The following is a 23,289-nucleotide window of genomic DNA, read 5'->3' as shown; positions in this document are numbered from 1 at the left end:
TCTAAGAAATTAATCTACAACAGAACTCCAGTACTTGAAGGGTTATTTCCAGAAATCATGAATGCCAAAATGTGTCTGATAGTGAATTCAGAATACTGAATTAATAATCTGCATAAAAGCTAAGATTTGGACTAATAATCATGATAAATAACATTTGCATGCTCATAACAAAGCAAGCACTATTCTAAGTACTTTAACACTTAATCTTTACAACTCTATGAAGAAGGTACTATTATTACCTGTTTTACAGAGGAAAACTAAAGCACAAAAGGATTAAGTAATAATTAATGTCAATATTCAGAAAAATCAACTACTGCACCTACTGCCCATTCATGTTTCATAGTGTTATCTATATGGATCCACTGAAGACAGGTAAGCTCACATATTAATTTTGGATTAATATGCCATAAATATTGATGGTTCAAGTAATAATTTTACTTGAGAAAGAATACTGCAAAATTTCCGTACCTATATAACTAGTGCAAAATAGAGCTGAATATTATTAGTATTTTGCATCTTTTAAGAATAGGCACTTACCATTGCAACAAAAAGAATAAAATATCTAGGAATAAACCTACCTAAGGAGACAAAAGACCTGTATGCAGAAAACTATAAGACACTGATGAAAGAAATTAAAGATGATACAAATAGATGGAGAGATATACCATGTTCTTGGATTGAAAGAATCAACATTGTGAAAATGACTCTACTACCCAAAGCAATGTACAGATTCAATGCAATCCCTATCAAACTACCACTGGCATTTTTCACAGAACTAGAACAAAAAAATTCACAATTTGTATGGAAACACAAAAGACCCCGAATAGCCGAAGCAATCTTGAGAACGAAAAACGGAGCTGGAGGAATCAGGCTCCCTGACTTCAGACTATACTACAAAGCTACAGTAATCAAGACAGTATGCTACTGGCACAAAAACAGAAAGATAGATCAATGGAACAGGATAGACAGCCCAGAGATAAACACACGCACATAAGGTCACCTTATCTTTGATAAAGGAGGCAAGAGTATACAGTGGAGAAAAGAGAGCCTCTTCAATAAGTGGTGTTGGGAAAACTGGACAGGCACATGTAGAAGTATGAAATTAGAACACTCTCTAACACCATACACAAAAATAAACTCAAAATGGATTAAAGACCTAAATGTAAGGCCAGACACTGTCAAACTCTCAGAGGAAAACACAGGCAGAACACTCTATGACATAAATCACAGCAAGATCCTTTTCGACCCACCTCCTAGAGGAATGGAAATAAAAACAAAAATAGACAAATGGGACCTAATGAAACTTCAAAGCTTTTGCACAGCAAAGGAAACCATAAACTGGATGAAAAGACAACCCTCAGAATGGGAGAAAATATTTGCAAATGAAGCAACTGACAAAGGATTAATCTCCAAAATTTACAAGCAGCTCATGCAGCTCAATATCAAAAAAACAAACAACCCAATCCAAAAATGGGCAGAAGACCTAAATAGACATTTCTCCGAAGAAGATATACAAACTGCCAACGAAAACATGAAAGAATGCTCAACATCATCATTAGAGAAATGCAAATCAAAACTACAATGAGATATCATCTCACACCGGTCAGAATGGCCATCATCAAAAAATCTACAAACAATAAATGCTGGAGCAGGTGTGTAGAAAAGGGAACCCTCTTGCACTGTTGGTGGGAATGTAAATTGATACAGCCACTATGGAGAACAGTATGGAGGTTACTTAAAAAACTACAAATAGAACTACCATACGACCCAGCAATCCCACTACTGAGCATATACCTTGAGAAAACCATAATTCAAAAAGAGTCATGTAGCAAAATGTTTATTGCAGCTCTATTTACAACAGCCAGGACATGGAAGCAACCTAAGTGTTCATCAACAGATGAATGGATAAAGAAGATGTGGCACATATATACAATGGAATATTACTCAGCCATAAAAAGAAACGAAATTGAGTTATTTGTAGTGAGGTGGATGGACCTAGAGTCTGTCATACAGAGTGAAGTAAGTCAGAAAGAGAAAAAGAAATACCGTATGCTAACACATATATATATGGAATCTAAGAAGAAACAAAAAACGTCATAAGAACCTAGGGATAAGATGGGAATAAAGACGCAGACCTACTAGAGCATGGACTTGAGGATATGGGGAGGGGGAAGTGTAAGCTGTGACAAAGTGAGAGAGTGGCATGAACATATATACACTACCAAATGTAAAATAGATAGCTAGTGGGAAGCAGCCGCATAGCACAGGGAGATCAGCTCGGTGGTTTGTGACCACCTAGAGGGGTGGGATAGGGAGGGTGGGAGGGAGGGAGACACAAGAGGGAAGAGATATGGGAACATATGTATATGTATAACTGATTCACTTTGTTATAATGCAGAAACTAACACACCATTGTAAAGCAATTATACTCCAATAAAGATGTTAAAAAAAAAAGAATAGGCAGTGACTTTGAAAGCCTATCAAAAGTATATTATGTTACAGAAATGTAGTCCTTATTAATTAACAAAATAAATATCAACTTTTCTCTTCCAATGAAGATAATCAATGAGAAAACACTTTCAAAAGGATTCAAGGATAAGAGATTCCAATTACTATAATTTCCTCTCTCTGTCCCCCATCCCTAACACTTTCCCATCCTCCCCGACCCGTGACACATTTATTCATAAGCCAGGCATTTCCCCTTGAATAAGCTCTGTTAGACACTCTTTAAAAATACCTTTAGGGGAATAAATTTTCCATGTGTAAGGGAGGTGGAACAGCCTGGAGAAGAATTAGCAGCAGCTGATGCACAGAGTTCAAATGGGGAAATAAACAAGGTGAATCCAGGAAAAGTTTTGAAACTCACCACACACAGTTTAAAGCCTTGCACAGAGGCTATGAACTGCTAGGATCAAGAGAGCAGGGGGAACCAGCCAAGTAGCATTTTGCCGTCAGAAATAGGTCCTTGGAGAAAAGGCACTAGTGGAGGCCTTGCTAAAGAAGTACTATACACAAGGACAGCGCATGATAAAAACAGGTTGAAACTCAGCAAACTCTCCAAATGCTCTCCAGACCTAATGCCTTTACAATGACATAAAGAGTCATCATAAAGAAATGTTCACGGGAATTCCCTGGCTGTCCAGTGGTTAGCGCTCGGCGCTTTCACTGCCTTGGGCCTGGGTTCGATCCCTGGTTGGGGAACTAAAATCCCGCAAGCTGCGCGACATGGCCGGAAAAAAGAAAAAAGAGAGATGTTCACCGTCTGCCACATTACCACTTTGAGTATAATAATATTAATAAAAGCTAAACATTTATCAAGTCTGCATTATACTACCAGGGCTTTACACATGTTATCTCATTTTAAGCTCAACACCGAAGTAGGTACCTTTATCACTCTTATGTTAGAAATGAGGTACAAGAAGCTGTGTCATTTGTCCACAGTCATACAGTTAGTGGCAGAGTTGGGATTCTAATCCAGGTCAACCTGCTTGTAAAAGTATGTTGATACCTAAAGGATAACTGTGTGTAGACCTCTGATTGTATAATCATTGTATAAAGCTGGGCCAGATACTACTAAGCAAGCAAGAGAGTTCTTGGGTTATATGGCTAGGTGTCTAATATAGGGACTTCGAAAAGTACTATTTACACAATTGTTAGTCTAGTTTGCAGGGACAATCACTCCACGTCTTCCTAAAATATTAAAAGGTTTGATTTCATAGTTTGGTTTTCACCTGTCCCTACAGTTAATCAGTCTGAGTAAAATGGCCTGCTACAACACTTAAATCTACCCCAGGAGCAATAAGGACCAGAAGACAACTGCTAAAATGACCCATCCTATAACTAAGTAGCGAGACCATCAAAGGTCCTAATAAGGCAGATACTGCTTTAATAAATTTAAATAATAAAAGTTTTCATACACTTCAGCCACATCCTGGGAGTTGTCTAAAGTACTGTGAGATGTGGGATTTGGAATCTAGTGAAATATCTCCTTGCTTGCGGCTTAAGACGGGACAAACCATCTAATATTCAACAGCCAGTTAATGCAAAAGGATCTGTCCCCATTTGACACACCTAATATTTATCAGTTTATTGTCTCAGACACTCTACTGCCCAACTCTACATCCATGTATAATTTTGGGGGGTGAATTTGGGGGGGTGGTGAGAGGGAGAGGAGGCCTGTGAGTTGCCTAAAATAGTACCTATTCGTACTTTTTGAAAAAGAAGACTGTAGCTTACCCTAGATCATCAAAGAGATCCAACAAAGGTGAAGAACACAGCTCTAGGTTGACAAAATTTTACCCCTAGCCAAGTAAGACCTTCAGAGAGCTGACTGTATATTTAGGCTGCATTGTTTTGATCCCCTCTTAGAATGACTTTTCTTGAATTTCATTTTTTGGTTCTGCTTTGGACTAACATTGAGAGGTGCAACAAAAAACAGTGACATGAATATAGTAAAGAAAAATGATTAAAGGTGAAGATAATAAAGTCAGATTTAGCTGTTTTTACACGCTTTCTCCCCACTTACTATGTGATCTTGGACAAGTCACTAAACCTCTTGGGGCCTAACTTTCCTAATCTGAAAATAATTACTTCACAGGGTTATTGTAAGGAATTGAATGAGAAAGTGTACATAAAGGACTTATGCCTTGTCCACAGTAAATGCCAAATTATTATAAGTTTATTGTTGTGTTGACTGTGAGGATATTATCTACATTGACCAATGCTCCCTATATGAGGGTCCCGGGGAAACATTTTTCTTTTATACTCTTTCAAAAGGAAAAGCTCTATGTTTTCACCTTGGGGATCCTAGGACTCTTAACTGAGCATGTCTCCACCTTTGCTCTGGTCACTAGCAAGTTTAGACCTGAATCTACAACCTAACTTTACCCCCCTGAGCAGCAAAACCTTCCTAATAATTTTTTGTAACTTTATTCCTTTACCCTTACTTTCCCATGGCCCTAAATGCTTTCTTTTTTATAATGTTGTGTTACTATTATTATTTTGAGCTTCTCCGAATTCTTTCCTGGAATGAGACAAGATGCATAAAAATAAATAAATTAACAAACCAATAGAAAAAATACATAGTGCTATTTTTGAGCTGGTGATAATTTAGGTTAAAATAAAAAGCTGCTTTCTTAATTCATGGGCATATTGACTACAAAGTCAGGAGAAAAATTTAATTCTTTGGACTTCCAAAAGTAGGATCTGCCCTAGACCAGTTTAGACTCTCTAAGGAAAGCTGAATCAAGAGTCATCAGTCAAAAAGCAAAACCAATGACTGGTATGGTGATGAGAACTTAATACGAAGAGTGAGGAAATAATGAAGGAGTGTAGCAACATGCTATTCCTCTGAGGCAAATGCTTATATGTCTGAAAGTTAATTAAATTCTAGAATTCAATAAGGGGCATTTCAAAAAGAAGCTACAAATTCACACTAATGGGCTTGATTACATCAATTTCTCGGGAAAACAAAACCAAAAGTTTCCTGTCTTTAACTGTATTGGACCCACAGCAGTGGCAGGTAATATCCAAGCCAACATAAAGGTCTCTTTATTTTCTGATCCAGATGAATGGAAATGTGCCATAGCTGTTGTGTGTTAAGCAGATGGGACACCAAAGGGGCTGAATGCTATAAGAAAGAAAATGACACCATGTTGGATTATTCACAATAATGAACCAAAAAAAAGTTAATACAGTGAAATTCAAATTTCTTTCAGACTAGAATCAAATCTCTGACTGTTCTAAATTTTAATTTTTCCAAAATTGTTGTCAGAGTTGGATTTTTTGTCCTTTCTCTTTTCTTTGCTCTTCTAGAAGTGAATATATTTTAAATTTTCCTTCCTTTCTTCTCTCTCTCTCTCCCCCTTTTCCTTCCATTCAGTCAAAAAGTATTTATGGACCTACTGACAGACTAAGCACCTCTCTAAGTGCTAGAAATACAGCACTGAACAAAACAGACAAACATCCCTGTCCTTGTGAAGCTATTAGTCTAGTTACATACATTGATTCATTTGTTTATTTTCTCATTTCACTGTCTCTCTATTGTGTGCCTTCAAGGAACACTGGAGTTTGGAGAAACACTTATGCTAGGAATTAGAGAAACAAAATTTAATAGCAACATCAGGGTTAAGACTATGAAAGGAAAACTAAAACTTCAAATACGCTATATTTAAATGATAATACAACATGTGGAAGAGACATGGGTCAGATTCAGGTCAGGGCCCACCTGTGGAGGATTCCTCTCTCTTCTCCAGGCTAAATTTATCACTTTTCCTGTGCCTCTATAGGGTTGAGTATGTTATACTTCTTGTATAAAACTTGTCATATCAGGTTATATTTTACACCATGCATTCTTCTCCCCCGTATTAGACCTCCTCAAAGACAGAGTCCAGTTTTGTACATCTTTGTGTCCCTGGCACCCAGAGCTGTGCCTTGCAAATGAGTTCAAATAAGTTTACTGAATTTATGGCATGTAATTCTAGAAAGAAAATTACCCAAAATATTGTATCTTCATCATTCTAGAAACACACAAACTTATTTTGATCTTCAATAAAACTAAGAACCATGAGGTACACAGGCAAGAAATCAGTAAGTTTTTAAATTTTCGTAAATAGGGTATAATTTGCGCTGAATGGTTAACTACTGGAAGATTGCCCCACATGTTGATTACACTGTTACTCTGCAGCTTTCTGACATTTATATGGTCTCCACTAACGGTAGGTTTGTCACACTTAGAGCTATAAAATAAAATAAAATGACAATGGTCTGGTACAGAGCCTGAAAAAAAGGCAAAACAAAAATCCTGATATGTTTATAATTATTCAAATCGTTAGCTTCATTCTTCCGCTCCGCTCTGCCTGTATTGATCAACGCACCAGGCTTAATGATACCTCCCTTAATTCCGCCTCTCCACACCTCTTCCCTTCTCCAACACCTCCTTCACGTTTTTCATGCAACTTTGCTTTTTGTCTCTGGCACTGTTCTGAAACTAAATTCTGTGAGACCAGCAGTAACTCCCTGGCTGCCAAATACAACACTTAAGCACAGCCATCTTTACCTTGAAGCTTTTCCTTCTCTGCCCTTAAGTTTTCCTATCTCTTCTGCTGAACCACATCTGACCTGTGTCTTTAAAAAGTTGGTATTTGAAAATTTTGCCATTTGCAGCAACATGAATGGACTTGGAGGGCATTATACTCAGTAAAATAAGTCAGAGAGAGACAAAAACTGTAAGATATCACTTATATGTGGAATCTGAAAAATACAACAAACTACTGAATATAACAAAAAAGAGGCAGACTCACAGATATAGAGAACAAGCTAGTGGTTACCACTGAGGGGAAGGTAGGTGGACAATATAGGGGTGGGGGAGTGGGAGATACAAACTACTAGGTGAAAGATAGGCTCAAAGATGTACATCACAGGGAATATAGCCAATATTTTGTAATAACTATAAATGGAAAGTAACCTTTAAAAAATGTATAAAAAATTTTTTTAAGCTGGCATTTGTTAGGGTTCTGAGGTAATTATACAAAGCTCTATGGCTTCAACCATCCCTTATACAATGAATCTCAGGCCTAAGTTTACTATGCACATATCTATCTAGTGCCTGGGCCACAATTTTTACATTTCCAACTACCACCCAGACGTTTGGTTTTCCTGTAGGCATCTTGAACATGTCAAAATTAGAATGTACTATCTTCCCCCTCAGACAGGTTTCTCCTCCTACCTTCCCAGCCTCACTTGGGAGAATCAACATTAATGCAACTGCTCAAGGTAGTGGTCTCATTCATTCTCGACTCCTTCCTCTCCATCCCCATGCCTACAATGCATGTGTGGTTCCTTCTGTCTAGAGCGTCATCTTGCTTCATAGTTGTTTCTCTCTTCTCTGTTCTCAACTAAAATGGCATCTCCTTGGAAGTCTTCCCTGACGTCTCTCTAATCACCATCATCATCATCATGCCATACCATTTGACCCTGTCTGTTTGCTTCAAATGACTGATTATAAACCATAATTATGAATTCATGAGTGTCTTTCTCCTCCACCGCTTCTTTGTAGGGCTTTTTAGCGAGCTATCTTGTTCACTAGTGTTCCCTAGAACCTAGCCCACGGTGTGACACAGAGCACAGAGTAGGTGCCAATAACTCATGACTGAATGAATATCTGGTCGATAAGTTCTGATGAATCTCATTCTGAAACACACCTCACATCTGTTCCCTATTTTCCACCAAATTGTCACCACTGCCCTGAATTGGGCTATCATAACCTATTGTCTACACTAGAACTAACCTTGGGACGAAGCTCTCTGTCTTTAGCCTAGCTCTCTTTACACTGTCATAACAATGATGCTTTTTTTTCAGGAAAAAAGTTAAATTTGATGAGGTCACTCTCCTGAGGAAAAGCCTGACAGATTAGAAGGCTATAGAAAAAAGTTCCAGAGAGCACCCAAGAGGCTTCCTAAAATGATCATAATCTAAACTCAACTTTCGAGGCTCTGGTCCAGTTACTTCAGCCCGCTAACGTTTGAAACACTGGGGGTGAGAAAAGATAGTTTGGTAGACAGAGCCGGAAGGAAGGGCTAGCTAGCAACTAATTAAAAATAAAAAAGAACCTAGTTGTTCTAGTATCCTAAGTCAAAATAAAGTTTAAAGACTAAACAGCTAGAAGAATTATGTGGTATAAAGAAATAAAACACAACTGTGTGACAAAATTGGGATGGAGGTTGGGGGGAGGGTGGTTACTAAATTACATACAATGGCCAGGAAAGTTATCTCTGAGACTATGACTTTCTGGAGGTGAGATCTGAATGATAAGGACTGTATCTTGCCTTACAGCTCACCAGGAAGAAGAACCGCAGGTGAAAGGCCTTAATGTGAGAAAGAGCTTGGTGTGAGGAAGGGAAAGAAGGGTGCTGTGGCTGGAGCATAGTGTGATGTGAGAAAAAGTCAGTGAAGCAGGCAGGAGCCAGATACATAGTCTTCTAGTCTAGATTCTATTCTAAACTGGAAAACCACTGGAGAATTTTAAGCAGGGAAAGGGCATCATCTGATTTATTATAAATTCGAAGTGGAGAATTGATTCATTCATTCTTCCATTCAACAAATACTTAATAAGTGTCAGCTGTATACCAGACACTACTCTGGGCACTGTGGATACAGTGGTGAACAAGAGAGGTAAAGCCCTTGCCTTCATAGAGCTTTCATTTTAGAGTATTCTGTGAAGATAAAAAAGAAGAAATGAGTCCAGTTAAGAGACCACTGCAGAGCCCACATGAGGAATCTTGGCTTGGAGAAGATAGGGAGAAGAAATGGACAAATACGGTTATATTTCAGAGGTGCAACAGATAGGACTAGTAAGGTAAAGGAAAGAGAAACTGGGAATGACTCTCACATCTCGGTCTGGGCAAATGCTTTGATGGGTGTAATGCTATTTACTAAAGTAGAGGAAAATAGAAGTGGTACACATCTAGGGAAGAAAACCAAAAGGTTCTATTTTGGTGAGAAACAGTGAGGTGACTATTAGACATCCGAGGAGGAGTTATCCAGTAGGCTGTTGAGTTTAGGAGCCTGAAGTTCAGTGGAGAGGGCAGACGTCCACTGCAGAGGTGACAGAGGTGGTATTTAAAGCCATACGATTTAGGAAAAGAGTTCAAATGAGGGGAGCATCCAGGATCAAACCTTGACACATTCAAACTTTGAAGGGTTGAGCAAAGCAGGAGAAAAAGCAAGGACTATTGAGAAGTGATTAGTAAGTAGGGGGAAACAATGAAATGTATAGGTAGGTATCTCTGTAGCAAGTCGTGGATGTGTGCTGCTAGGATCTCCCATCAAGAAACCACTTGTCATTCACTTTTAAGGAGTGCAGTTAACTGACAGCCTCCAGCTGTCAACAGCCTCAGGATCTGCTCAGCTTTTAAGCCAAAGCCACATTCTCCCCAGGTCACCCCAGTTGATTGCTGAGCACATTATGGGTAGTATGACCTGGCCAAGTCTGCCTAATACAGGTTTCTTCTCAAAGAACCTTTGCTCCAGAGCTCCCAGTAGGGCTGCCAAGGACTTTGTTAGATCTGCATCACAGCTGGAAGTTTTCCCTGACCAATTCTGCTTCCTCCCCACTTTCTTTCAAAGCTATTAAATCTTGGTCTGAAGGCTTGACATATCCAGTCTTGCTCCCTTCCTCTTGCATCTTTCACAGGGAAGCCCCTCCTCCCAACAAGCCTCTTGCACACCTCTCTCCACCTCAGCACCTGCATCCCGGAGGACCAGGTTAAACAGCGACAAAAACCAGAAGAAACAATGTTTCAAGAAGGAAATGGTCCACTGTGATGAGGTTTGCTGAGAAGTCAACTAAGGAAAGGAGAGAGAACTACCTGTGAATTTGGCAAAATGACAGTCATTGAGGATCCTGAAGAGGACATTTTCAGTGGAGCAGTGTGAATAAAAACTGAACTGGAACGGGCTGCAGGGTAAATGACAGCTGAGGACACAGCAGAGACTACAGACAACTAACTCTCTCTGAAGTTTTCCTTATATAACTCCCAGCTATAACAAGTGCTCTGCAAGAACAGTACTAGGATTTCAAAAGAGTGTAACAGAGGAACCTAATTTAGACTGCGGAAGGTGTATCTGAGGAAGTAAAGTTTACCAGAATACTGGAAATAAGAGCATTCCCAGAAGAGGGAAGAACAGATGCGAAAGCCAAGGAGTGGAAGAGAGTTTGAGTTATTGGAGGACCAGAAAGCCAGTTGCTGTGGATGAAATAAAGAGAGCCAGAACCAGGTTATGCAAGGTCATGTGGGAAATGATAAATATTTTGGATCTTAGCCTAAAGCCTAGACATTTTAAGCTGGTACTTTATTTGTGATTTTTAGGCGATATCACTATGTTTGCAGTAGGGAAAAAGACAGAAGTGAAAGGCCTGTTGAGAGCTGATGGTGATTTGAACTTGGACAGTTGAATGCATTCATTCATTCAAATAATATCTAATAAATGAGAGAAGTAAATGGATTCAACAAGGATTTTCAGAGGTAGAATCTACAGAACTGGTGAAAATGGGGTTCAAAGAAGGAGAGTTATCAGGGGTAATTCCTAGCACTCTGGCTCAACCAACTGAGCAGCACTGGTTATGATGCCCAGCAGAGGTACACCGACTTCTCAGGTGCCCCACAGACCAGATGTATCCAGTAGCCCCTTTTTTGGTGGTACACCAAGCCTTTCCAATCCCACCCCAGCATCACAACACCAAAGGATACAACTGCATAACACAACTACATTACACAACACAGGCTTACACAGCATGTTTCTCCTTCAATGCTCAACTATCTCATTTTATGCCTGAGGGAACAGATTGTCTACCAGAGTTGGAATCCGGTCATACATATTAATGATGCTCTCTTGACCTTTACATATAATTTTACACATATGTCAGGAACAGGCCATAATCCCTCAGTCCAGCAATTTATTTATGGGCAGTTTTTGAAGCTGTTATCACTGGCTTCTCCTATTGGCTTTTCCTGGGAATTAGAAATCCTTGCTTAACATGAGCTGGTCTCTTCTTTCTCCTTTTATCTAAAACAACCATTAAACTCCATAAACCAGATCTTAACACTCCTTAGCCTTTTTTTTTTTCAGTCGCAGAGGTCATTCTTTTTGCTCCTATAGCTCTGAATATCCTTTACATAGACATACAACAAATGATCAAGCCCCTATCATCCCTGCAAAAAAATCAGAAAAAGTACAGAAAAGAAGAATTTGAGTAAATTAAATACACTTAAATTACCAAGAGGAAGGAAGAAGGGATATTACCAATTTTCAAAGTGACAATCAACAATGCAAGGCACATATTTTTATATACATTAAACATTTAAATGTTGCATGCTGAGTCAAAAGTAACTATTACCCCAGTATACTCCAGTGGATTTTAAGAGTAACTCTCTTCTGAAGTAAATCCATGGGGTAGTTTAATTATTCAGCAGGAAATGGTTCGATGTACTTACTCCAAATGGACACATGGGCTTAAAATAACCCACAGGAAGTTACCAAATTTATTCCTAACCTCTAGGAAAGAACAGATATCCAGGGAGTTCCCTGGTGGCCTAGTGGTTAGGATTCTGGGCTTTCACTGTCATGGCCCAGGTTCAATCCCTAGCGGGGGAACTGAGATCCTGAAAGCCACGTTATGTGGCCAAAACAAGAGGAGGGGGAAAGAAAAAAGAATAGACTATTCCACTGACTCTTACATATTCTGGCACTGTTGTGAAAGACCATTTTGGATCTAGGGGCTTATTAGAGAGAATAATTAGTCTATTCCTGGCCAATTATAGAAAGCTACTTATCAAGCCCCTTCCTCAATGTTATATCAATAATTCATATTACAGAACAGGATTTCATTTGTATTGTATTATTAGAGAAAAGAGCATATGACAAAGTTCATCCAACAGGCAGCACTATTTGAATTTTGGGGGTTTTTTTCTGCGGTACGTGGGCCTCTCACTGTTGTGGCCTCTCCCATTGTGGAGCACAGGCTCTGGACGCGCAGGCTCAGCGGCCATGGCTCACGGTCCCAGCCGCTCCGCGGCATGTGGGATCTTCCCGGACCGGGGCACGAACTCGCGTCCCCTGAGTCGGCAGGCAGACTCTCAACCACTGCGCCACCAGGGAAGCCCTGAAATTTTGGTTTTAAAGTGACTGTTAATGTGCGGTTTTAAATGCTGCTTTTGCCTAGGATTATATTCAAAATCAAGCATTCAAATCCACAAGCATTTATCAAGGAATACTTATTGCTAGGTACCGTGTGGAGTGTTAAGAAGCAAGAGATGAGTAATACAAGACCCCAGCCCTAATAGAACTAATACAAACGAGTTCAGGAATTCACTATCTTTGTCAAGGTACACAGATGAACTCCAAATCACCTGTGAAAATGTTCAAATATGCTACACTAGCTGTGAAACTACAGCAAGGAAATAATTTTGCTGGGAGAAGACTTCACAGAAGAGGGACATTTCAGAAACATCTTGAAAGAGGACTGAGAGTTCAATAAAACTCCAATACAAAAAGAAATAAAGAACATTGTAAGTGGAAGGAATACCTTGTGCTTAGAAACAGAGGCCATGCTCCTAACTGCCCTAAAGGACAATTCTTCAGATCTCAGTTTGCTTGATCTCAAAGCAACTTTTGATCCTGATGATCATTCTGATATCCTTGACACATTCCCCTAGTTTTGGGACACCACACTCTCTTTGTCTTCCTCTTATCTCTGGTTAATTTTACTCAGTACTGTCTGAAGACTCCTCTTTGTCTCTTACATAGTGTCATTTCCTCAGAGTTCAGTCCCAGGCCCTTCTTTTTTTTTTCCACAAATGAAAAGCCCCTCTGCCTGGTTGCCTCATCTCTCTCATGTTTTCAATTACCATATACTCATGACTTGCAAAGCTGTATCTCCAGAACAGGTAATTCCTGAGTTTGAGAGCCAAATTACTGCTGTCTTCTGGATACTTCTTTAAAATTTCACAGGTACCTCAAACTTAACACTTTCAAAATTAAACTGTCTTCCTCCCAAACCCCCTGCTCTTCTTGTGCTGCCCTTCCACCTCAGTGAACTGGCCAGTCAGTCCCCAAGCTAAAACCCTGGACATTATCCTTGACTCCTCTCTCTCCATCACACTTGCCATTTATTCAGTTGCTATGTCCTGTCAATTTTGACTTTTACTTGAATTCACCTACTTCTCTTCATCCCAACTGCTACTGTCCTGATTTATGGTCCCATCATCTCTTGCATGAAATTACTACAAAACCCTTCTAACTAGACTTCCTTGCCTCTGGTCTTGCTTCCCTCCAAACTACCCTCCACAATGATAATGTCTCATAGCACATTGTGTGATCCAGTTCCTAATTACATTCTGGACTTACCTCTTACCACTAGCCCATACATATTCCATATTTCCAGTCATATTTGACCATTTCTCTTGCCTTTTGGTTTTCCTATATAGATTTCCCATGCATAAAATGCTATTTCTGTTATTTTCTGGCTAATTCCCCCTCTCTCTTTAGATCTAAAATTACACATTATTTTTTTAGGGGAGCCACTGATCCCCCAACTGCTTCCCCTTTTTTTCTTTCTTTTTTGAATGGGGTATTTTTTTTAAGTTTCTTTTTTTCATTGAGGTATAACTGACAAATAAAATTGTAATATAAAGTATACAATGTGATGCTTTGATATAAATATACACTGTAAAAAAGATTCCCACCATGGAGTTAATTAATTATCATCCCACATATTTACTGTGTGTGTGTGTGTGTGTGTGTGTGTGTGTGTGAGAGAGAGAGAGAGAGAGAGAGAGAGAGAGAGAGAGAGAGAGAGAGAGAGAGAGAGGGAAAACACAAGTTCTACTCTCTCAGCAAGTTTCAGTTATACAATACAGCATTGTCAACTATAGTCACCATGTTACACATTGGATCCTCAGACTTTATTCATCCTGTAACTGTAAGTTCGTACCCTTTTACTAACTTCTCCCTATTTCCCCCACCTCCTAGCCCCTGGCAACCACCATTCTACTCTCTGTTTTTATGAGTTAAAAATATTTTTTTTAAGAGTCCACATGTAAGTGATACATGCAGTATTTGTCTTTTTCCGTCTGGCTTATTTCACTTAGTAATGTCTCCCCAGGTTCATCTGTGTTGTCACAAATGGCAAGATTTCTTCTTTTTTAAGGCTGAATAATATTCTATTGTGTGTACATGTATGTATGTAAATACATATATATGTAAGTACATATATATATACACACACACACACACATACATACCTCACATTTTCTTTATACATTCATCTGTTGACAGACACTTAGGTAGTTTCCAGACCTTGGCTATTATGACTAATGCTGTACTGAACGTGGGAGTACAGATATCTCTTCAAGATAAGGGTTTCATTTCCTTTGGATATATAACCAGAAGTGGGAATGCTGGATCATATCGTAGTCCTGTTTCTAATTTCCTGAGGAACCTCCATACTGTTTTCAATAGTGGCTACACCAGTTTACATTCCCACTAACAGTGCACAGGGGTTCCCTTTGCTCCACATCCTTTCCAGCATTTGTTATCTCTTGTATTTTTGATAACAGACATCCTAACAGGTGTGAGGTGATATCACATTGTGGTTTTGATTTGCATTTCCCTGGTGATTAGTAATGTTGTGCACCTTTTAATGTACCTGCCCAACTGCTTCCTCTTATGTGCTCCTGTCATAGGTGTTCCTATCCCACTATAATTTAATTTGCTGGTTACTTGTCAGTATATTCCTAGACTGTAAGCTCACAAAAGCCCTTGGCACAGTGCCTATGCATACCGTAAGAGCTCAAAAACTATTTGTGCTATGGCTAAACAAATGATGAGGAAATCCTTAACACATTTCATCAAAACACTGAGCACACATAAGATTTAAAAATGGTACAGGATAACAGGGGACTTCCTGTGGTTCCACTTCTAATAAGGTCAACAGGACAAATAATATATGAAATACTATGGTAAAAGAACACCAAAGACATTGAAACAGATTATTCGAAAGAGGGTAATTCAGTTCAACAAACACTTGGAGGTGGCCAACAACAATGGAAATGAGCTGCTCTTGTCTTTGATTCACTAATTTTTCAGAAATATCATTCAAGATGACTTTCTAAGAAAGCAACAACTGACCAAAAAGCAAGCTGATGTCTGAAGCTTTTTTTCCCCCAAACAAACATGTTCTAAGACCAACCACTGTACAGAAGTTAGACACTGCTGCATAATAAACTACCCTAAATCCAAGGACTTAAAACATTGAACATTTCTTGCTCTTAAATCTACAGGTCAGTTGCCAATTCCATCTTGACTGTGCTCTCTCATGATTCTGTAATAGTCTGATAAATTAGCTAAGACTGGCTTATCTAGAATGGCCTCCCTCACATATATTGAGGTTGGCTGGCTCTTGGATGGAGTGCAGGCTTGATGGGGACACATCCAGCAGGCTAGCTCAAGCTAATTCTCATAACAGCTAGACAGGGTTCCATAGGCAGAAATGCACAAGGTGTCTTAAGGCTTAGCTTCATAATTTATATATAATCACCTTTGCCACATTTATTAGCCAAAGCAAGTTACAAGACCAGCCCAGATTCAAGAAGTAAGTAAAAGAACTCTACCTCTGCAGAGTCACATTGCAAGGGTCATAGATGTGAGAAAAATCAAGGTCATTCTTTGCAATCGATCTCCCCCCACACTATTAGGCCCTATATATGTATTTACCTGTGGGTGGTACAGTTCAGTATATGATATTCATAATGATGATTTTGATTCAGCAAGGAGTTAAATAACACTTAGTATATTATAGGCAGAGAAGTATACTATAAAAAGCTTTTCATGATCAGAATGAAAGTTAAAAGATTTACACTAGATAACTCACTTATTGTGGTATCATTCCCCATTGATTTCAGAGAATAGTGTTTTTACCGCAGTGCATTAATTGTTCACTGTGAGTGCTATCAACAGGCTTGAGAAAGTAACAGGACAGTCCATTGTATCACTAGTGAAAAGGATTCAATTAAACTAAACAAAGGCTAAGCCCAAGTCAAATCCTTTTAATATAAAGAAAAACGTGTACTTATATAATTCAGGAAAAGGAACTCCTAAGCACCTGCACACACAGATAAAATTCTATAAAAACACTGACAGAATCACTCACTAGACCCTAGTACCATAAGAAGCCTGGTGATTGGGTGGGTAGGGATAAATGAGGAGTTCTTATGACAAATTCACATAAACCTTGAAACCTACTAGAATGAAAATTAAATTAAAATGAAAAAATACTTTCATATGTGCAAACTGATATTAGTAAGGTATTTTTCAGCAACCACAAAAACTATGCTGGCCTTGATTAGGTAAATAGAAACCAGACCAAATTACAGATAAGCTTGAAAGCATGCAGATCTTCAAATCCAAAGATATTACTGGGTGCACTTGATCCTTAGACTATGTGGCCTAGTTTTGCTGGATGACCCTCTAATTTCTGAAAAGTGCTACAGGATCCTCCTGACAACGACCTCTCTTAACTCCAGCACAGGAACTCTTAGCATTTCCGATGTGGATTTTAGAGACAAAGATAGAACACTGAGACCTGCCAAGGCTGAAAAGGATATCACTTTCAAAGGTTAAAAAAATTCTCCCCCCCCACACCGCCTTTTTTCTGATGACTACCCAATTACACAAGCCAGGCATGGTAACCGGGAACAGTGAATGAAGTCTTCTACAGGCATGGACAAAACTGCCTGTTCAAGTGAAAAAAATGCATGAGATACAGCAATAAAATGCATCTTTTGGGGGCTGCACATGGCATAGCTTATTTAGCATGAAAAGAAATTTTTTGAATATAAAACAAAAAACTTAGAACCTAATTATATTATTAGTATTTCTTATCAGGGGCCTATTTTGTACTACTTAAACAGCATAGCTTTTTTTTTTTTTTTTTTTTTACATAAGAGCATCAAGTTATAAAAGAGATTTACTCTTAAAAATCTGTAGGCAGAACAAAATTTTGTAAAGTGAAACCCATTCTTCCTCTGAGAGCTATTATAAAATCCAACATGTGTATCTATATATAAGCATACTCCTAAGACCATGGATTTAGGTTATATTTTTGTGTACCGCAATAAAGTTGTAGTGTGATGTCTACTTTTATGATGACCCTCATTTTCCACCTGCCCAGTCGATCTATGTTCCAAGCATCTCTTGTCAATATCCAACAATGGCAATGTTCTAGTCGTCTTATTTATTTACAATTCAAAAATGATGTTTTGATTTTCTATTCAGAGGAGAAACCTAAGACATGAATTCAAGAATGGAGTCTCGTTCAGCCTGTGGGCTCTTCTAGTATCTTGGCTGTTGAAGGTATTTGCCATTGCTTATTATCACGGAGACAGAGAAAAACAGCTACCATAGGAATAGTCACAGTAAACTACTATTATTTGTTTTTGCAGACCCCAGGTTCTGTCGTTGCTTCCTAAGAAGAGTCAGAGAAGTCTTATAGTGATGTTCCTAAAACAGGTCTTTTTCTCAGAGTTCTTATATAATCAATTTCACATCTTTTCACTCCATACACGCTGGAGTTTTATACAATAACAGTCGTTGGATGATTCCGACAGTTCTCAGCTGAACTAAATCCCAGATGAACTATAAAGCAGATCTCTACATGAACAAAATCCTCAGTATACCTACCAACTTCAAAAACTATTCCCTTACCCTCTCAGTATCAATCCCTCGCAGTATCAATCTCAGTATTTAAACCAGGTGAAACTAGACTAACCTTGTATGATAGGCACATATTTGTGATAATTAACCCACTAGTCATTCATACAATGAGGTGCCCAAAGTCACATAGCTAGCAAGGACCTTAAGAGCTTGCATGAGTGAAGAAATGAGTATGATCAGTAAACAATGTCAACTGTTTGTGTGCAAAAAAGGAATGTTTCTAAGACTGAGAAAAAAATGCAAAGTTTATTTTAAAGTATTTTAAACAGAAATTCTATTATAACTGCTATGTAAATACTTATTTGTACTGTGAGAGAAAGGTATTCTAAGCAAAGATAAATACAATCAAGGTCATTTTATTTATCCCAATTTGGGGGTTAAAGGAAAGAAATATTTACCTCAAATTTTCAGAAATAAAAACAAAAAAAGAGGTAGATTCAACAAACTTTTGCTAAATAACAGTAGGTAATTAACAATGTACTACTATGCCTAATTAAAACATATGATGATGAACTATTGTTTACAATATGAAGGAAATAAAAGCTTAGCAACATTGCTACCAATATTTAATAAAATAGAACTTAATTACATAATTTCATTAATATGAAAGATCACTGGTATTAAATTATTATTTACTTGAATTTCAATGCAACATTTTAGTCAAAAAGTAACAAAAAGTAGATTAGTGGTTAGCACAGGTTGAGGGATGGGAAAAATGGGCAGTTAACTGCCAATGGGTATGGGGTTGCATTCTGGAGCAATGAAAATATTTTAAAAACTAGATAAATGGTTGCACAACTCTTCAAATATGCTAAAAAACACTGAACTGTACACTTTAAAGGGTAGATTTTATGATATGTGAATTATATCTCAATAACAATTCTTTTCATAAAAAGCAAATAATGCTAAACATTTTCATTACCTATGTGAATTCCTAAAAAGAAAATAATTATTTATTCCAGGGTAATATGCTGAACATATTTAAATCTTTTATCTATAAACTTCTTTGTCTATTATTTTCTAGGAAATTATCTCCCTGAACGGTTACTCTGATGCTCTAAATATCCACAGGCTTCTAAACAACTCTTCAAAACAAAGAAATGACACTAAACATTGAAGATTTTGACATCTTGATAAATGCATTTGATTTAAAAGGGTTTAAATTCCAGTGGGCTACATAATATAAAGACACCTGTTTTCCTGGGAATTAAGAGCTGTAAATACAGACAACATAAGTAATTTCACACATCAAGCTGATGTGTAATAAAATAAATCTACTCAAGTTCTTCTTTCAACAAGATAACAGACTCTAACAATAAATGACTACAGCTCATCTTGTTAAGATCAAAAGGGAATGACTAAGTGTCCATCGACAGATGAATGGATAAAGAAGATGTGGCACATATATACAATGGAATATTACTCAGCCATAAAAAGAAACGAAATTGAGTTATTTGTAGTGAGGTGGATGGACCTAGAGTCTGTCATACAGAGTGAAGTAAGTCAGAAAGAGAAAAACAAATACCGCATGCAACACATATATATGGAATCTAAGAAGAAAACAAAGGTCATGAAGAACCTAGAGGCAAGACGGGAATAAAGACACAGACCTACTACAGAATGGACTTGAGGATACAGGGAGGGGGAAGGGTAAGCTGGGACGAAGTGAGAGAGTGGCATGGACATATATACACTACCAAACGTAAAATAGATAGCTGGTGGGAAGCAGCCACATAGCACAGGGAGATCAACTCGGTGCTTTGTGACTACCTAGAGGGGTGGGATAGGGAGGGTGGGAGGCAGACGCAAGAGGGAGGAGATATGGGAACATATGTATATGTATAACTGATTCACTTTGTTATAATGCAGAAATTAACACACCACTGTAAAGCAATTATACTCCAATAAAGATGTTAAAAAAATTTAAAAAATTAAAAAGCGAATGACTTTTGCAGCAAAATATGCCTAACAGCTAAGCTATTTCACCAGCTCAGTTACTAATGACACAAAAGCACTCTTGCACAAAGCAGCAAAAAGAAGAAAGAAGGGATTAGCAAAAGACTTGATTTGTCGAGGTTGTAAATTGCTTTGTAACTTTTATTTAGACTTTAGAGTTTTGTGTATCAAGATGAATATATCTGAATTGTGCTGACATCACAACAAATTTTTCCTTAACCTCTAAGCTCTTTGCAGATATTTCAAACCCACCAAAACTCGAGCTATATTAACAGTTCCTTCTTATTGCTACCTTATAAGATAATATCAGAGCTAATTTGCCACAACTGGGACATCAAGAAAGAGCAGGATCTGTAAGATTATCGTCTATGCTATCATATCATATAACTGTCATATAAAGCAGTTCGTTTTGTGGTGATGCTACTTCTAAAGGTTTAAAATAGTTTATTTTGTATTTAAATTTTAACTACATGAGTTACTGCAAATGTTTATGCATAAAAACATGATCTGCACTTACGCTGCCTTTGAAATAAAACAGACACAATTAGAAAAATGTCAATGTCAATAGAAAAAATCTTTTCTAAAACCATAATTCAGAAACACTCCAATGAAAAAAGGTAAAGAGTTATTAATAAAAACTATAATAGCAGTAAAAACAGATAACCTTTTTCTTTCTTATATCATGTTTTAACCACCACTAGATCTCATACAGTTGTCATACCAACTGTAGCCTCAAAATTTCACTATAAGAGAGGAAAAGGAACTTTTTTCCTTTCTCCAGTCTAAAGAGTCAAGCTTCCTCCAAAACTATCTACCATGCCCACATAATCGCTGATGAGGAAATTGAGCCTCAAAGCCACTGAGCAGCTTCTAGGTTTAAAACCCAAATCTACTGATTTTTCTAGAATGTCATTACAAGAACAAAGAAAACCTACCACTTGACTACACAAAATCTGATTATGCATTTGGCATCATCTACTCATATGCAGACCCCAGGACTATGAGTGCATCTTGGGTGCCTACAGTACAAGGGGTACTTACAGTGATTGCCCTATCCCATTCCCTTCAAATACCCCTTTCTTCCTTGCCACTGTTCCCTTCAGCCTGAATTCTCTAAACCCATGAGTTCTCCTTCCCTTTTCCACACTAACACATTAAACAGTTTTTACAGATATAAACAGCAAATGCACTTACAACTTCAGATGTTACCTTTATGTTAAATCAATGGAGAGAACTTTTCTAGTTTTTACTAAAAAAGCAATATGTCACAGTATAAACTATAATAAAAAGAATTCCACCCACCAGAGGATTAAGCTTTGCAAATACAATGAGACTTGCTTTATAAAAATAACCCTTATAATGATATGGCCTGTTGCCGAGACCCTCCTACAGTAAATCCTATCCTTGTTGGGGAAAAAACAAGCCTTAGCACCATGCCAACATAACAGCTGCCAAAAACGAATTCTTCCTGATTCTGGAGAACTGTCACTCCATTTTCCTACCAAGGTAGCTAACCTTATCTGTTATGACCATGTGTTTTGACTATGATCTTATACAAACATTTTATACAACTTTAATTAAACAGTTGTTTTGTTAGCACAGTGTATGCCATCTCTATGGTACCGATTAGTGAGAAAGACTTTATTTCTAAAAGAACTCAAAAATATGGCTTTAAAGATGACCAAAATAATCTTATCTCTCTGTTCGCTAGATTGGTTAATTCTATCTTTCTAAAACTTCGAGAAAGCCTACAGAGGATAAAAGAAGTACAAAATATTCCTGCTTTCATGGAACTTAAAGTAATATTTAAAGAGATAATATTAACAGAGTTGAAAATAATTAGAAAACACTTAGGTGGATGGTACTATAGACTTTATTTGCTAACGGTCTTTCTCTGCAATACCCATGAGGTGAGACATAATGGGTCTGCAGTAGCCAATCATAGCCATCCTTCTTAGTAGATCTCCCCCAACAGTATGTATAATAGACAACTTGTCTCATGAAATTAAAGGAAGTATGAGGTTGATATAGTAACAGTGAACATGTGCAGGAGCCTACCAGTCATGGGTACCATGTACCACGTGGCTGACTCAGCTAAAGCCACTGCCTGACTAGATAAATTGCTTTGACCTGTATTTTTTTCCTCAAGACTGACTTCTGTAAGCCTTGGTCATGTAATAAAATAAATGATGAGTAGCTGGTGGGGTGTCCTGGGAAGGCCCAAATGACTCCAACTGTCACAAAGCTTCTAACATATAGGACTAGTCCCTGTTTTTTATTAGGAATTATTAAAGCATCTCAGACAGGTTCACTTATAATTTGAGATACACAGTAGCCTGGTTTGAAAAAATACTACAGCAGTCAGCAATAACTAAGAAATACAACTGCATGTTCTGTCAAAGGGCATGTATTTTCAAGATTTGAAATAGCACAAAAGATAAAAAGGAAAGGTGGGGGGACGGAGTCAAGATGGCTTACTAGGAGGAGGCGGAATTCGCGTCTCCTCACAACTAGGGCACCTACCAGGCACCAGTGGGGGACCGCGGACACCTAAGGCGACAGGGGGAACCCCCAGCAACCAGGTAGGACGTGTGGCACGGGGGCAATGAAGGGGGAGGAGAAGTGGAGGAGGGACAGGGCTGGCGTCCCTGAGGGGTGGCTGGGGGAGGGGAAGGGATCCCACACCCGAAGGGGGAAATTGGGGAACCACTGAGAGGGCAGAGGATCAACAGGGACCGTCGCCAGGCTTTCCCTGCCCACTTGGACTCCCAGGAACCTGCTAAGATCCCAGGCCTGATCCTCTGCTCACCTAGGCCACCTCCAGCCATGCAGGTCCTGAGGGAGTGGGAGGGAGGGAAGGGGAGCAAAAGTAAAGGCCAGGCCTCCAGGACCGGCACCCCTGAGGGGAGACTGGGGAAGGGAAGGCGTTCCTACACCCAGTGGGACCCCCCCCACGGTTAGGGGTCCAGCTGGGACAGGGGAGACCCTGGGGGAGATGGTGGGGGAGGGGCACGAAGGAACGGAGGGGAACGGCCAGTGCCTTCGCTGCCCACGTTGGCACGG

At 38.6% G+C, this 23,289-nt stretch overlaps 1 protein-coding gene across 4 annotated transcripts in view; it reads right to left on the bottom strand.

Moving 5' to 3' along the window:
* WDR70 (WD repeat domain 70) overlaps positions 1 to 23,289 on the bottom strand; it is a 310,180-nt gene that overhangs the window by 141,202 nt on the left and 145,689 nt on the right. The window lies entirely within an intron of this gene.

The sequence above is a fragment of the Tursiops truncatus genome, chromosome 3 (assembly GCF_011762595.2).
Source record: "Tursiops truncatus isolate mTurTru1 chromosome 3, mTurTru1.mat.Y, whole genome shotgun sequence".
NCBI lineage: Eukaryota > Metazoa > Chordata > Mammalia > Artiodactyla > Delphinidae > Tursiops > Tursiops truncatus.
The sequence above is the reverse complement of the archived record's forward strand: the minus strand, read 5'-3'. Positions and strand labels throughout refer to the sequence as shown.